The sequence below is a fragment of the Camelus ferus genome, chromosome 7 (genome assembly GCF_009834535.1).
Source record: "Camelus ferus isolate YT-003-E chromosome 7, BCGSAC_Cfer_1.0, whole genome shotgun sequence".
NCBI lineage: Eukaryota > Metazoa > Chordata > Mammalia > Artiodactyla > Camelidae > Camelus > Camelus ferus.
This window is the reverse complement of record NC_045702.1, coordinates 49592645-49609161: the sequence shown is the minus strand read 5'-3', so window position 1 is coordinate 49609161 and position 16517 is coordinate 49592645. Positions and strand designations below refer to the sequence as shown.

At 36.3% G+C, this 16517-nt stretch overlaps 1 protein-coding gene and 1 long non-coding RNA gene across 3 annotated transcripts in view; one reads left to right on the top strand and one right to left on the bottom strand.

Moving 5' to 3' along the window:
• Positions 1 to 16517, top strand: part of HDAC9 (histone deacetylase 9) — a 644065-nt gene that overhangs the window by 503818 nt on the left and 123730 nt on the right. The gene's annotated exons all lie outside the window — the stretch shown is intronic.
• Positions 6179 to 16517, bottom strand: part of LOC116664940 — a 45199-nt gene continuing 34860 nt past the window's right edge. The window contains exon 4 of the long non-coding RNA XR_004321493.1: positions 6179 to 6284. This is a non-coding gene — a long non-coding RNA (uncharacterized LOC116664940). The remainder of the gene's footprint in view (positions 6285 to 16517) is intronic.

The following is a 16517-nucleotide window of genomic DNA, read 5'->3' as shown; positions in this document are numbered from 1 at the left end:
TGAATTATTCAGAGAACTGAAGTCTGTCAGAAGTGTAGTATATTCCATATAGTTATTTGAGAATATGCCAATTGATAAATTCAAATGCAGCGTCCAAATGAAGCACATTTAATTAATATCAAAGAAGGCTCACTCACCTGTTAGTTTACTAGTGTCAGTTTTTTAAAAAGTAAACAAATGAATATTTTGTCTATGTCTTTTAACATAGCAGTGATAAATATATATGTATAGATAGATACGATGTTTGACACGATTCTCTAAACATGCTTTGAAGAAATTAGAATGTAAAGAGATTATCCCATTGTCAGAGCTGAGCATGAAATCCTCTACCAAGTTTGAAGGGCTTATGAGGCCCAATTTAAAATTTTGTTGTTTTATAATAACTTTGGAAAAGTGTATTGTTTCTTGTAAAATACCCACATGCTCTCCTTTGGAATGGCTCCAGACTGTAACTGAACCATGAGGTTGCCCCCTGGTGCTTTATGTATTGTTTAATTGTCCGCCTTTGGTGGATGTTTTTATTAAAAGCCTATTATTTAGGATAAGACCAAAGTGTCATTTTAAGAACAGCAGAAGCAGAACTGTTCAGTCCCATAGTTCATTTTCATAGGTGTGTTAGTGAGCACTGGATGCAGCTAATGAGCCTGCCAACGTTTTTTCTTGTAATACTTCAAAAAGAGCAACAACAACAACAAACAAAACCCCAGATTTTTATTTTCCTCTAATAAAACATGACTGGACTGGCTAGAAGATGCGTGCGTTTGTAAGGCTGTGCCCAGGGCAGTAGGGAAGAGAGGTGTCTGTGCTGTGTGTGTTCACCCGCTGCTCTGTGTTTTGCTCCCGGAGGAGGTAGTCTGGGGTTGAGTACACTTTGATGCACGTGGCCACGTCAAGCCCGAGAAGCATGAGGGGCAGGGAAGTTCATGTATCAGGAGGGCCTTGGTGGGCTTACCAAAGAAATGTACACTGTAGTGTAGATCAGATCTATAAAGAAAGTTCTTAATGCCCTCTCCCTCCCCACAATCTCCTTGCCAAATAAGTATCATTCTGAAGTTCTCAGATCCCTTTGAATGTAAATAAGGTCAGGGAAAAGGCTTTAATTTAGTGATTTTAATTCTAAATGTTCTCCTTGAATATTTTCTTGTCTGAAGTGGCATCATGATTATCATTCACTGATTTCTTAGTATTTGGTTCTGGAAAGAATTCACAGTGTTCTCTAGCAGGTCTTTGCCACAAAGAGCAAGCAAGAATTCGATTAGCCTTCTTCCCTGGCTAGTCTTAGCGACTGTGACCCACCCTCAGGCAGAAAACTTGAAGGCAGTGTACCTTGATACAATTTCTAGGATTAAATGATCTCATTAAATTCCAATGCTAGATATCATGTTGACATTTGAGGAAATATGATTATTGACAAAATGTAAGCCTGTTATACTCTATATCACTTCAAAAGGAGAAAGGCCATTAGGCCATAATTACATCAGAAACAGTATACACATTTGGCTGGTTTATAAACTGTCACTTTCAGAAGTACCAAGACATATAAAAGTCTCCAAAGGTTCCATTATGACCCTATTTCCAACAGTATTCTCTGACAAACTAAATAAATTACTGCATGTATTGGACCTTTGAGGCTTGGGGCAAAGAATGGAAAAATTATTTACAAAAGCTTGAAAATATTTAATCACTAGAGGCAGGGGGGCAACGGTGTTTTAATTAGCAGGTCCTCGGGCCATTGGCTGACTGGAGGCTTTCTCAAACAACCACACAAATGCACTGAATAGCTGTTTGCCAGCCTTAGGGTCAGGCCTGAGATGAAACAGATAAGATAATTGGCTCTAATGAAATCCAGAAGGCCTTGGCTTTCTTGTTTGAGCTTGGATTTGAAAAGTGCGTGTGGAAGTGAAGCTTAATTCAAACCAGAACTGAGCTAGGCCCATTTCTCAGTGACTTTGATATTGTTTGAAGTTCTAAAAGTGTTCGCCACACCACTAGCCTGCTGGGCTGGGCCTCCCTGGTACCCTTAATTACTAAGCTTTATTGCTGACTTTACTACACAGGAAAGGGGCCATTATATGTTCCATCAACATCAGCTCTTCTCAGATTGGAGGAAAGGGCAGGGTTAAAGGCCACTGTAGGAAGGCAAAAACTTCACTTTGAGGTAGTCAGATCATTTACCAGTGTTGAATTTCACCCTTATGCACATACATTCCTTACAGCACAGAAGCCCAATTTCCATTTTTTAAACAAGTGATTACTTTTCAAAATATTTTTGTTTGTGCCTATATTTTGCAGAAAGAACATTTATTTTTAGGAGCTGAAATGACTGCACCTGATATACTGGGAAAGAAAAAAAGCAACCCCCCGCCCCAATTAATCATCACACCAGAAAGGTCTGCTTGGATTCTGTAATAGGGAGGATTATTATTAATGCCCCTTTGAAGTGGAAATAAGTGAGGAACCCTCCTGTGGTGTGAGAGTTGTCCTGACACCCTGAGGAGTAAAGACCCCTCAGGAGACTCTACAAAATTAAATCCCAGCTTCTAGAGTCTCTCACAAAGGGGTTATACAAAAGTGCTCTCAATCCAGTTCGAAGCCAAGAGGCAAAAATGAGGAAGTCTCCCTCTTAGGGGTTGACTGTAGTGTCACCAAGGCTTCTGTCTTCCCCAAGCTTGCTGTTGCTCTGTTGCTTTTGGTCCATTGGGTGAAGATGGATTATGCATCTTAACGAATTAATAGTTATTCAACCCTTAGCCCTCTCAGAAAAGGAGACCTTGTCATGTTGTGAAAGCCAAGGGACATGGAGTTCAGGCCTATTTCCTGCCCTCCTTATCACCTCTTGGGTAGGAAAGTCATGAGTGATACCATCTGACTTGCTTCTTTTTGAAATAAAAACCTAACTATTTTTGCATTATTCAAGTTAATTTGACATTAGTGTGTTCTAATCTCATGATGATCCTGCTAACCATTCATTCAGTACTCCTGAGTATTCTTATGCACAGGCTGGACTGGGGGACTAGCTCTCCACGAGGATGATGTGTCTGTGCTAAGTAACCCTACAGAGAACCCAGGGAAATCAATACTGAGAAGACAAAACTGAGCTTCTGCTTCCTAACCTCCTAAGAGAAATTAAGGGGGCCCTTGACAGATACTTTTTGCCAGTGATGAACATGATGTCAGCTCAGATCAAAAGAAAGAAGAGTCTTAGAATAATCACCTGATTCCAATATATTTTTTATTAGGCACTGTTACTGACTGAATGCTTTTATCCCACCCAAATTCATATGTTCATGCTCTAACCCCCAGTGTGATGGTATTTAGAGATAGGGCCTGTGGGAAGTAATTAGGGTTAAATGAGGTCATGAGGGCAGGGCCCTGGTCTGACAGGATTAGCGTCTTTATAAGAAGAGACACCAGAGATCTTTCTCTTGCTCCCTGTACCAAGAGACCAGGAAAGGCCTTCTGAGCACATGATGAGATAGTGCCCATCTACAAGCCAGAAAGAGAGCTCTCACCATAACTCAGCTTGATGGTGCTGACCACAGACTCCTAGGCTCCAGAATGGTGAGAAAATAAGTTTGTTGTTTAAGCCACTCAGTCTCTGGTATTTTGTTATGGCGGCCTAAGTAGAGGAAGACAGGCACCACAAAGATCTGAGAGAGCAGACAACCCAATAATGGCTATAAAGTTGAGATACCAATAAAAGTATTTTCCAAACTACATTATGCTAAACACTAGATACAGGGGATATTGATAAGTATGTCTCAACAATGAAAAATATCCTATGGTGAAAAATCTCCCCTTCATAATTTGCAAAAGCATATTAAAGACTTAGAATTCCAGTAGTATGGAAATGTTAGATTATTTAACCCATTATTTCTTCAAATTACTTGACCATGGAACTTCCCACTCCTCCAGTTTCTTTCCCCCAAAATAACTATAAATACCATGGAAACAAGCATTCATAGAACATAACTGGGGAAATCGTGATATATAGGGAGCAAACTTGGTTGGCACTTTAGACAGTTCATTATTAATTAAACATGATAATATAAATGTAAATAACATACATCTACCCTTAAGATACTAGCAATCTAATAAAAATAAATGCAATATATTCATAGTATATAATATAACATTTTATTGTCAGATAAACTGAGCACTTCAGTGACCTGTATTCTACAGACTGTCTTCTCCATTTCTCACTGGTAGCGTCTAGATGGTTCCTAGGTAACACATGGTCATGAAGACAAAGAAAGAAGGAGAAACAGAGAATCAGCAGAAGGAAAAGGGAAAAGAGGGTCAGTTTCCTTTGATATCACTATTAAATCATCCAGTGAATTTTCTTAGGGTAACGTTACTGCCATTCAAAATTACAGCAAATTGGTGATATTTTACAGTCACTGTGTATATTTTGTTTCAGTTTAAATATGTGCACATATCTCCCAAACTCATTTTAGATCAGGTATGACACATTAAAAACATGGATTTTTTTTTTAACTCTTATATTTAGCAACTAATTGCAGTGTGAACGTGTAATTGGTTTTATGGGTAAATTCATTTCTGGACTTAGAGACAAAGTATTAAAACCTTAATTGTTACTCATGATTACATTTTGCTGAGGGAAAAAGGGGGAAATTAGTTTGCTTGTCTTTATGTCAACAAGGGGAGAGTTTCAATTAAGTAAATACCCTTCATGATAAGAAAGCACACCCTGAAATAAGACAGTAAGAGTTAAATTATTACTTTTCCTGGCTAAAAAAGAAATAAGACAGTAAGAGTTAAATTATTACTTTTCCTGGCTAAAAAAGAAATAAGACAGTAAGAGTTAAATTATTACTTTTCCTGGCTAAAAAAGAAATTGCCTTTGGGAGTGGACCTTATGGTATCATGGCTCAGCAATGTCATTTTGTTTCTAAACATATTTCTAGATGTACATATGTCCTGAACTTTATTAAACCTTAGCTATGGTTATCACATATTTATTCAAATGATAATTATAGTTATCAGAGCAAAAAAAAAATAGCAGAGTCCTTAGTCATTTGCTTAAAATATTCTTGTTTTGCTGCATGTACAAGTACTCAACCAGTATCTTTAAGATAGCCATGTAGGTTGAATTATGTAAGTGGAAAAAAAAAAAAAGCCTGAATAAAAACCCAAGAATAAGCCAAAAAAGTATTTATATCAAAGCATTTAGAAGTCATGAAATAGCATTATGACATACAAACCTTTGTGACATTTTAGTAGTTTCCCCAAAAAAGGAGAAAATACATTTATTGAACAACAAAAGAATGCAGCTTTCCTTGGCCAAGTTGATCGTGATTCCAAAATGCCAGGTATGGGATGATCTTGGGAAACTGTGGGTGTGGCTGGAAGGCACAGTGTTCCATGTGACATGGACTCTTGTACTTCTTGTTCTGGGAGAGGCAGGGGTGTGACAATTCTCCTCCCCAAATGATAGTTGCAGAAGAATTCTTCCCTAGAGTAAGTCTACAGAATGCTTCCCTCCATGAACCATCAATAGATATTTCCTGGACCTAATATTAAAGTGTCTTTTGTCCCAAAGCTCAAAAGCCCTTCATCTATTATGACATTTTCTCTGTCCTTAAACATCCTTATGAATTGGGCAAGGTACTTATGAAGATCACACAGGCAGTTAGTATCAGGGCTAGAATAAAAGTTTGGATGTTCCCTCACCATTAATTGAAAATGGGAATCTGAGTGCATTCCCATGACAAACGTGAATGTGTTTAGAAATATACTAAGAAGAAACCAGTTCTGGTGGTTGCAAGGGCTTCAGTTTGCCCAGCAGTGGCTCGCCTCTGCTCTCACCAGATTCCCACCAGGAGAATCTGGGCTACGGTGTCTGCCCACTCTTTCTCTAGTGCTTTGCTTTATTATTATCTCTTAGTAATTATCATCCTTTATTTGCCTTATCATGAAACTTCATTTTTGATTTTCAAAGGGTACACATGAAAGATTAAGACCTAGATTGATATGATGTAATTTTTTGAAATGTTAATTGGTGTATTGATTTATATTACATCATCTAATCAACTTTTAAAAATTCCATTAGCATCAAGTGTCTGTAATTAGTTCTGTCTTTAAAAATACATTTATGAAAGCAAACCATTTTTCATTTTCTTTTTTTTTTTTTTTTTTTACAAAAACATCAGCTCAGAGTTGGTTTCCTGCATGCTCGGATTCATTAGACTTTCTTCCTCTTTTATAATAGAGGAGCAGCCACTCAGCAATGCCTTTTTCCCTTCTGGCAGGCAGGTACATGCCTGTGGGGAGAATACCATACATAGAAACTGAGGTTTATTTGAAACTTATTCCCACATAAAATTCTCCTGACATGGCCGATGAGGGGTGCAAAAATGGCACGACTCTATTCTGACTACCTGATCAGTGTTGTAATTCAACTTCTGGTGTTTAAGGTATCTGTCATGGGTATGGGTGTGCAGAAAGTAACTGACCTTCTATGGGCTCAGCTCTAGGCTCGTTGCTGTGGAGAAAAATGCAGAGTATCCAGCAGTCTCCTTGGAGAAGTTTATAGTCCCAGTTAGGAATGAAAATTATTACGAGACAGAGTATGAACAAAGCATAAAATATTGACCATGCAGTGGGTGGACACAGATAGAGGAAAGGGATGCTACTCCAAGCCTTATGCTTCCAGTGATTTCATACAGCACAGGCATACTGTCATTTCTGTTCAGGGTCAGCCCCAGTTACGGGTCTCACTCAGTCTTACACAGTTAAGAGTACTCCCTTTCAGAGAAAGAATACCAATGAAAAAAATTAAAAATAGGCCCTGGCCTTGGAAAGTGTCTGTGTGAATGTGGGACTCTGAAAATTAAACTTTGTGGCTTTATGGTAAATATGCCTTGGTTTGTATAACCCTAATGCTTTGTATCACCAGTATTTGAAATGAAACAGTGCACAACGTATCATGTAATGAGCCTCAGATAAAAATAGTGGCTTATCTAGCTCAGGATGGGAAGCAGAGAAATTCTACGAGGGTGGAAGATTTCTTAGAGAAATTGCACTGACAGAGGACAGTCTTGATAGAAAAATTCAACTGGGATACATTTTTCATCCTAGGGCAGATGCCATGATGATCAAAGTAAAGGATTTTTTCCTCTGTTTCCAGTGTATGTTAAGGCAGATTTTTTTTTCCCCTAAATAAACAGAAAGGACCCATCAAGAGAAAGTAATGAAGTCAATTCAAACAAACCAAAGTGCGGGTGGGGAGAGCAATCTGTTCACATGGGGAGCACACAGTTTTCTGTTGGTTTTGGTGTGAAGAGTCTGCACCTGTTTGTGAACATGTTCAAAATCTGGACTGAGGGAGCGCCTGAGCTGGCCCGGCTCCGACTTTCCTCCTAAGGGGTAGAGTTGCTTTAATGCAGTTCACGTGTAGGGTGTTTTCATCTTAACCAGAGTGATTTATGTTAATGAAATGAAACAGAGAAAATACCCTTGACATCCTAGTCTCCTTTTAAAAATATTAAATAAATATGTCCAAGACTTTTGTATAATTATATTTATTAAAACAAATGGAAGACTTCAGTACACTCCAGAATAAATTTGTAGGTGACCCTGGGTAGGGTTAAGTCCATTAGGAAAAAAAATGAGTTTGGGGTTCCTTATCAATTCTGAAAATTCTCAGCAGCCATTAAGATCAGACAGTGAGCATTAATTCTAAGGTAATTTATTCTGTGATTTTTAATATTTTGTCTGGTTTCTGAAAATGTAATCCCCAAATCATGATTCACAAAATATATTGAGAGCATCTTTATAAATCTGGTACTAGTCCTCCTTAACTACCTCTTTGGAGATTGTCAAAATTAGCGCGTGTCAGTTTTACCTTTAAAGTATCTTTGCAACTGTTAAAATATAAAAGTTTAGTTTCTAGAGTTAAATTGTTACAACTAATACTGAACTAGTCATTTTAATAGAACTTACAAAGCAGCAGAAAGACTCTTCAACTCTTGGATTTCAACAGTGTGCATTTACCTATTTCTGCATAACACTATTATGCAGTTAAATTCCATGGAAATTAAATTAGTCAAATGAATAGAATTTAAGAAATCAGTTGATTGGAATTTTTCTCAGAAGTTACCTAACTGAAAAAACACCAGGTAAAGAATAATTCACATGTCTGGTTATTTTAACTGCTGATTGAATTGTAATTTATCCAGCTGATTGTGACATTTAGAAAAACCAGAATTAGCCAAGGAAAAAGTTTATTTGCTAGGAACATACTGACATAGTTTTAATTCTACTGGTACACGTAAACAGTAATCAATTTTTGGAAGACTTTTTAAACTAAAGATTAAGAAAGTAGAACTGAATAAAATCTTCTATTTTTAATACCTTTCTGTCCATTGCTGCGGGCAGATTTCACCACATATTTACCAGAAGTTCGCCTAGTGTGATGTATCTATGGGTAATTTGGTAAGCTTCTAAGGTAACAACTACCTACCGATATGCAGGATAAGAAAATAAAATGAAAAGGAACTTTTACAGTACATTTCTGAGCAGTGCTTAAGTTAGCTCTGTCTGCTGGTTGATACATCATTACACTGCCATACATTTGCAGCTGAAACATTATATTTTTATTTTTGGTCTCTTAGATATAGATATTAAATGAATGACATTCTTGTGGGGCAGATGGTAGTGATGGTTATTGTGATGATGATGATGGTCTTTTAATGAGTACTGGGACTGTTACTGTATCTTACAACATAGAAAATAAGTCTGTGACACTTCAAGAGCATTATCAATTAGACAGAAAAGGACAGCAGGAGAAGGGTCAGGAGATGGGTAAAACAAAGTATAGAAATGGCTAAGTGAAGACCAAAGAAAGGAAAGAGGCAAATGGAGGTGAGGACAGAGTACAAACACTTGAGAATGAAATGCTAAAAGGAAAACAAATTAATGGAGGAAAATATAAAAAGTCTAGTAACGGAGTAAGTAATCGAATCAGGGGTAATTTTTAAAACTAAGTGAAGAGTAAGGACCCACTCCAGGAATGAAAAAGCAAAAATAGTAAAATGCAGTTATTTTCATTTACTACAGCTATAATTTATAAAAATGAGGCTTTATTCTGGTCATTGATGTTACCATTTTTATGATCTGTATATTTTGTTAGTGAACTTAAACCCCTGAAGAGGGCAGTGTGATCAGTGTCTGTACACACCAGTCAGGTCTTGTGATTGTTAAGTATTTTTAATATCACCAGTGTTTAATGCCTTTATAGTGTAATGTGAAAACTGATGCAGTTGGTTACTAGGGTGTTTGATGAAAGATTTTAAAGGTGGATGGAATGAGCTAGAAAGGATCCTTTAATCCCACCACATTCTACTCTCCAGAGGCAGAGTCTGAAACCAGAGAAGTAAAAGTACATGTCTCTGTCACACAGCCAGTGACTGGTAGAGCCTAGTTTCAAACGCAGATTGCCTGACTGCAAGTCCAGGGCTCTTTAAACCAGGTTACATACAGCACATTTTTCTAAAGATGCATCCCCAAAAGATCTGTCATGCTCCAGCATTGTTACTGTAGAGAAGGGAGTTTGAAAGCTTGACTAATTAGTGGCTGTTCTCTGTGAACCTGACATAAACACACATTTTCTCCATTTAGAGAAAATAGTTGCAGCAATTTTATTTTTTACCTGACCCTTGTCAACAGCCCCTGTCTCCTTATTCCTATCACTTGGAGAGAGCACTGTGCTTTAAGACTTCAGCGTAAGCACTCCTTTCCTGCTTGTCCTCTGCAGATACTGGTCGTAGTTCACTGCGTCCACTGTGTTTCGAAATGGTGGCCAGCCGCACTTGAGCACTCCTTTTCAGCTGCCTGTGGTTTCACCACTTCTTAATATGTTAAATTTAATTAGGCTGTGGTTGCTAGCCCCTTGCTTTTTTGCTTGCCATTCTGTCGGTTAATGTTTCCCTTGCATAGGTCAGAAGACACGGGGGGAGGGGAGAAAATGGGGTGGGGGAAACCCTTAGCCAAATCCAGGTCAAGCTGTCTAACCAAACGGTAGCTGACTCTACTGCTGACTCAGTCTGTTTCACAGCCTCTGTTGTACCAAGAGGCCTTTGCAGTAATGGAAACATTTCTTCTTTTCCTCCTGTGCACCGCTGTCTTCCCTGACTTCATGCAGAGAAACGTGAGGGGCAAAATAATTGTAAGCATTACAGCTTTTCACTCTAATGACCTTGACTCTGCACTGGGATAAATGTCTAATTACCAAGAATTCAGCACAGACCACATTAGCAAGGCTGATGTTTGCTTTGCACACAAACCAACATCTGTTGTATCTTTGGAGTGGGGCTGTTGGTTAGGGGAGCTGAATCCTGCTGTTCTCTTAAACATGCATGTTTTGAACAGAAGGTGCTCTTATAATATTTTGGTCTTGGGAGATAATTGCATCATAGGTTCAGGTTAAAGACTTACAGCTCCCAAGAAACTATAAACTGATTAGATTTTGGATTAGATTTCTAATCCTAGAAATCAGAATCCATTCTCTAAACAAACCCTCAAAATCAGAATGCATTTTGTTGTTTTGGTCATTATGATGAGCAGACAGAGTTGACCACATGGCAGTCTCCTCACCACTCATGGCCTCTACCTAGAAGCGGCCTCCACAGGGTATCAGTGTGATTGATTTTAGAAGCTGGATACAACCTCTGTTTTTTTTTCCTCCTGAACTTTGAGTAAAAAGAAGTCTATTTTCTGCCAATGCATTAGCATCTTCCCTTAATTTCATTGTTAGTTGCTAATAGAAATGGTAGGAAACAAAGAATTTCATGTGCCTTTTCCTTTGGAAATATCATAGCGATTTTTTTCCATGAACATTTTTCTTGGTTAACATAAACAATATAATTGAGTGTAAACGTCAGTTCAGGTTCAAACTACTTCTGTTTGGGGAACCATTTTCTAGTTTGCCACAGCATTATAAAACAGATTGCCTGATTAGCTGAATTACTGAGATCCTGAGCTCAGGAACCAGACTGCTTAGTTTCAAACCTCAGGTCCTCTCTGTATTGCCTGTGCCACCCTGGGCCAGTTTGTTAAGTCATCTGTGCCTCAGTTTTTCACATCTGCAAAATGGAAAAGTTAATAGAAATACCTTCTAGGATTCTGTGTGAAATAGATGAGTTTATTTTAGTGAAGCACTCAGAATAGGGCCTGACACAAACTAAGTGCCATTTGCTATTCTTGAAATAGGCTTCCTAAGATGCGAGGGTAATTCTCGTTATAGTAAATACCTAGAGAAGAATTTAGACTCTTCCCCTTTGTTTTGCTTCTAATTTTTAATAACAAATGTCAGCATACATTTAAGGATCTAATCAGCTAAGTGCTTTGCCTGTGTGTGAGAATTGTGATTTATTTTTAGCAGGACACTAGCCAAATCTCTTCTGTCTTTTAGGCTATTTTGTTCTTAGAAAAGTTTCTAAGGAGATTTTTTTTTCCTTCAGGAAAGAATGTGCTAATTGACTAAGGACTTGATATCCAGCTTTTAGTGGAAATCACCAGTTTTCCAAATACATTTTTAAAAGCTATACCTGGCTATTATATTATGCAGTATAATATATTTTAATAGTTACACATCACATTAGGGTATCACAATTCTCAGTCACACAGTGTAAATCTTCCTGAAAATGAGGTGAAAAATATACCATAAGGGCCTGAAGCCTCAGAAAAGACTGCCTGAAAGGGGCTGTAACCAGAGATTTGTCTTCTCTGGGACATCTTCTCCCTGCTCACAGCCATACTTCACAGTGGCTAGAGAAAAGCTTCTAGGGCTTCTTTAGAATCCATGAGGATGCAGAATATTCACGTGTCATGGGCTGTAAAGGAATGCTGTTGTAGAATTGTTTTAGGCTAAAGTCTGTAATGAAAATAGCTCCCTATGTCTGGTTATTCAAATACCATCATCATTCATTCAAATTGCTTTCATTCTTTATTAAAACTTTTCTTTAGGATAGATGGCACCTGTTCATCAAAACCAAAGTACCTGTTACCATCTTTCTGAAGCTTAAAGTAACTTGATATTCTCTTCCTTGAAGTTTGTATCCCTCCTGACTTTTACAACACTGTGGTCTCCTGGATCTCTTTCTGTAATTTTAAAGGGTTGTTCTCTTTTCTTATTTGACTTCTTCCTTCTGCTCCCCAAAAGGTAGAGTGCCCAAGGTTTTCTTTCAAGTTCCCTGTGTGCTTACAAACTGACTTAAATAATAGAAGGGCTTATATTTGTAATTTGGGCTGGTAACGAGAATATAGTTATGTTAGAGAAAAGTTGGAAAATGGAGATACAAAGGATCATTACCCATAATCCTCTTCACAAAAGATAGTGTAATAATTTTAGGGTGAATATGAGAATTTAAAAATTCTGGCATTTAATTAACAATATAATTATAATTTTGAGTAAATATTATATCTTAATTTAAATTATGTTTCTTTTGAGGAAATTAAATTGGAATCCTTGTAAGATTTCTAGTATTTTGACTGTTGATTCTGGTTGCAAATGCCAGTTGGAGAAATTCTTTGTTGTCCAGAAGCCATCTTTGTAATACTAATTGAATGTCATAGCTAAAAAATATAATAGTGGAAAAATACATATATAACGTTTCTATAGAAATGTATAGGGCTTTTAAAATAACATTTTCTCTTGTATGCATTTAATCCCTCAATCTCTAGGAGACAGTATTTTTTTATCCTCATTTAATGAAAGAACAGAATAAAAAACTCTGCTTATTAATAAATGTGTAAATCAATTAAATTTTTAATTAATAATACTGATAAATTTTTATACTATATTATTATAAAAGTAAAACTTGTTTATTATAGAAAATAAAGAAAAGTAAAGAATAAAATAAAAAGTACTACTTAGAATCCTAGAATATAGTTGTAATCTCTAATAATTTTCCATATTTTCATTATCTTTCACATGTATTTTCATACTTGCATTTTAACACCAACATTATAAGCGTTTCTTCAGATCATTAATTATTCATTAAAATGTATTTAAACTCAGATTATTAATATAACCCTTCTATTATTTAGGTCATATTAAAACATAGTTCCTAATAGCTGCATAATATTATTTAACCAGCTCCCTAATGGTAGGCATTTACCTTGTTTTCCAATTCTCATTATTTTAAATATTGAGCAGACTTAAGTTTGTCTTCATTTAAAATCTGATTCATTCCTTAAAGAAAAAATCCTAGAAGTTGAATTATTAGTCAACAGATGTGATAATTGTTTTGTTCCTTTTTTCTTTTTTTTTTTAATTGAAGTACCATCAGAATTTCTTGATACAAACTACCCAACTGATTTCCAAAAAAGATCCTAAAAGTTCATAATCCCTCCAGTAACATATACAAGTACCAATTTCAACTCACTTTTACCAATAAAAAAAAATTAGTGTTTTTTAAAAACTACTTTACCATTTGGTAAGCAGGAAAATGGCATATTTTTGTTAATTTACATTTCCCTGGTTACTAATAAGGTGGATTTTTTTTCAAATATTTAATGACCATTCATATTAATTTATTACATGCCGATTCTTAATAGTAATCTTAAAGAACTGTTAGAATTTTAAGAATATTTAGTTGAATACATGAATTCTTATAAATGACTGTGTCAACTTTTGGAAATGAGAACATTTCATCTTAACTATCGTATTTTGTTCCAGTTCTACTAGGATTGTGTGTTGTAATGCCAGTTTGTTTGTTTGTTTTTTAACTCGAATTCTTTCTTAGGAATAGCTCTTAAAATTGCTCCTTGCTCTCCATCCCCACTGCCACTACCTCGGCTGAAGTGTGTATTATTTTCCCTGTCACCTGTCTCATTACATTCTGGTCTTGTCTCTATATTACTAGCTTTCCCTAAAGCAGAGGTAGCATGCTGTTTTCCACTTTAATGATCTCTGCTGGATCACGTTGTCACAACATCAAGCCTATATTCCTTAAAAGTAAGTAATGGTCTGGTTATTGACAGTCGGGTCCTACATTCTTCTCCTGCCTCTCAGCCTGTCTTTTCCTTTTTGTCTTTGATTCTCCCAATCCAGTTTTTAGCTCTCACCCCCATGCCAGTAATGATTCGACTCCATTGACATTTTTACCATTTTCTCTACATGTCATGACTTCGGTCATTCCATAACTTGCACATGCTGTTCTTTTTGGAGTTGTTTTCTTCAGAGGGATAATTGCTTTTCTTCCTTTGGACTAGTATTTTTTATACTGTGAGTTGCAGCTCATTAAAAGGTTATGAAATCAATTTAGTGGGTCAAGACTAGCATTTTGGGAATGGGATGGAATGGAATAGAGTAGAAAATGTAAAGGTCTAAGTATTGTTTTATGAAACTTGTTTTAGTTGTGTATGTGTATTGGTTCATGAAAGTGAGATGTATTTTTTTGCTGTTGGTTGTTTTTTGAGAATTTTGAAATTCACTGAGCCATTGTCTAAGTAGCCAACTGAAATATCATTTCATCTGTAAAGCCTTTCCTCTATTCCCAAGAGACAATTAATAACTTCCTTTTCTGTGTCTACATTCATAGCTATATTTGTTAGAGTACTTATTTTGAAATGTGAGGGAAAAAAATCTGTATCTGTATTAAAGAACTTGTCACTTTGAATTGGGGTAAATTTGTTTACAGATCTGTTTCACACATGACATGTGAGCTTAAGTATAAGAACCTGTCTTAATAGTATGAAATACAACCCTTGGTAAAGAGATTCAGTGTAGATCCTCAATGCATGCTTGGTGGATAAATGAATGAACAAATGAACAAATATATGAATAAGACAACCTTGTTAAAGTTAGCTTCAGCTTTGTTTTCAGATGGAAATGTGACATTTAAAACTGACTTAATGTACTTATAGAACATCTGCTACTTGGAAAGGTTTTTAAAAGCAGTTTGAGTCTTTTTGCTGTGAGGATGTAGAACTGCTGTATGGATGAGTGTAGAGGGTTACTTGGTTGTAAGACAAATATGGATGCACAAGAGATTAGTCTTCAAGCTTTTTATCCGTTGGTATTCAGCAGCTCATTTAGCATGTCACCGTATCACTATAGCAGCATCCTTGTGGGCTATACCATCCAATTTTTAAAAAATTAAAAATCAGTCAGATAGCTAGACATCTTTTTGTGTATATGTAGCCAGACATCTGGTTATTTGGGAAAAAATGGATGATCAGGTATTTTTTCACACTTCTTACATGGAATGTTTGAGCGTACTGACAGTTTTCCTACTAATCCCACTGACAGTCCATAGTTTAACTCATCAGGGGTGTGTTACATTTTTAATAAAACAGTGAATATTGATTTCTCTCTCAGACCACCATGGAAAGTCCATGCTTATGGATGGAATGAACATTGTGGTTGGATGTGCCTGGAAATAAGTTGCTGGTGATTAATATTCACAGCCAGCCTTGTTTCTCCCATCTCCTGTAAAGTGGGGCATATGATACCTGCTTTATTTCGAACTCACAGAAACATTGAAGTGGTTAATTTGATACACGTGATATACCATCAACTCCTCATAGAATCATATTTAGAAACATTAATTTTTCATCCAATTCTAGCTAAATAGTTAAAAGACAAGTGAAATTGTCAGTTTTCTGAGAATATGGTCTTTGGAATCAGATAGATCTTAGTTTGAATGCCAGTTCATGCTTTTACTTGCTGAATCAACTTGACAAATTTTTTTAACTTCTTTGAGTCTCAATTATCTATGAAATGAGGAAACAAAATGCATAATTTCAGGTATGTTGTTACATACTTACAGCATTAGATATAATGTATAAACTATCTCCATGCCTGGCATATGGCACATTGTCAAAGTGGCTGATAATGTTATTGTTGCTAGAAGTAAAGAGTTAGCTTGCCTCCAACATAAATGAACTATTTCTTTATCTTTGGGGTGAAACCTACTGCCCTGGCATTTTAGATATGAATAAAAATTAAAACTCCTTGATCTTGGACTGGCCTCTTAGTTTGAGGAGGTATGACTTACACTTCAGAGCTCGGTTCAGTTCCCAAGTTCTTCCTTCTTTCTCTGCCTCTTTCTGACTATGCCTCAGGGAGTTAAATTACTAAATGAGCTTGCCTTTTGTCTTGTTCATCTCATATTGTTACACAATTAAAAGAAAAAAGTCTTGATGATTCTGCCTCCTTCAGAAAGGCCACATCAAAAGGTAGAGTTCACCAAAAATAATACACACTTTTTCCGAAGACACAAACAGTTCCTTGAAAAGGATGTCATGCTGTAATTTGTTTTGTGAATTCTATAAACCACAGAACATTTACTTACAGTAAAGTTTGACCTTTCTTTTTCCTTCTTTTTATGCCTACAAAGCTCTATCTTCTCTTCTTTAGAGAAGAAATACAAAGGCTAAAATTCTCTTTAAAATGTGTATGTATGTATTTTCTCAATTGGATTTTATTAGAATACTGAGTTTAATTTCTAGTCAGGGTCCTTTGGCTTTATGCAATAATATTTTATGGA